Genomic DNA, 1,079 nt, shown 5'->3' with positions numbered 1-1,079 from the left:
GAGTTTAGTCATAATACCTACCCTTCGTGCAAAGGCACAATCCATGAGTACTGCGTAGTGCAGCAGATTTAGGAAAGAGTTAACGAATTTTGTACTTTTAAAAAAATTTAAGTTATAACTAACGAAATGTGCTCTATCTTAATTTTTAGCTTCACTTACGCATATCTCAAGATCGCTTTTATCTCATTAGTTGATATCTTCTCCTTTAAACTAATTTAGAGATTAATCACAGTTACTATCCTGACTTTCACTCTTTGTCGATTCTGTAGACATCATTAAAATTTCGGGCCTTTTAGCATCTACCAAATGCATGAGGAAAGTTGGAAAGAGAACCTGTTTCTGAATAGTTTTGATAACCAAGTGACCCTAGAGTCGCCTGTATGGTCTAATGGATGACCAATTCTTATGGTGACGTGGGGCATGAGTCGCGGCTAGCAAGCAACTCCATGGCTGGCTTTTTTGGCCCTGTCCTTCATTTTCCTACTATTAATAGAGGACATGTTAGCTGAAGCAGCTACAAGCCCAGCAACGTCCAACTCGAAACACCCAAATCAGATTGATGTTTCTACTTCTTTACATTAGGAGTCAGTTTTTTAAAGCTGCAAAGGCAATGAATTTCTTCATCTTTAGCATCATGAAAAATGTTACATATAAATCCTATACAAAGGAAGGTAAGGGAGAACGAGCCCTCTTGGTGGAGAGAGTGAGAGCCGCTTATGAAGAGGAACTTATACATTAGTCATACATCCACACAGATTTGGTAGATTACTCATAATTAGCGCTGGCAGGACGCAGACAGTTGGATGCAGTAGGGACGGTTGAGATGATGAGAGCTAAAAGAGGTGGATTTTTCAGTGTGACTGCGGAGGTAAACAGGTATAAATGTCCCCTGAAAGGAGGAGAGAGGGCTGGAAGGAGATGACAAAACCTCTTTTTAAGTCATTTATTTATGTCCTTTGTCAGTGGAATGTAATTTTCCTAATTTCACATTCCCCAGTCATGGTGACGCCAAAAGCTTTCCCCAATCTCAAACTTTATTTTCACTCTCCATTCCATTTTGCTCGTGAAGAAATAGAACG

The sequence above is a fragment of the Echinococcus granulosus genome, assembly GCF_000524195.1.
Source record: "Echinococcus granulosus chromosome Unknown EG_S00121, whole genome shotgun sequence".
Taxonomy (NCBI): domain Eukaryota; kingdom Metazoa; phylum Platyhelminthes; class Cestoda; order Cyclophyllidea; family Taeniidae; genus Echinococcus; species Echinococcus granulosus.
Note: the sequence above shows the minus strand (reverse complement) of the source record.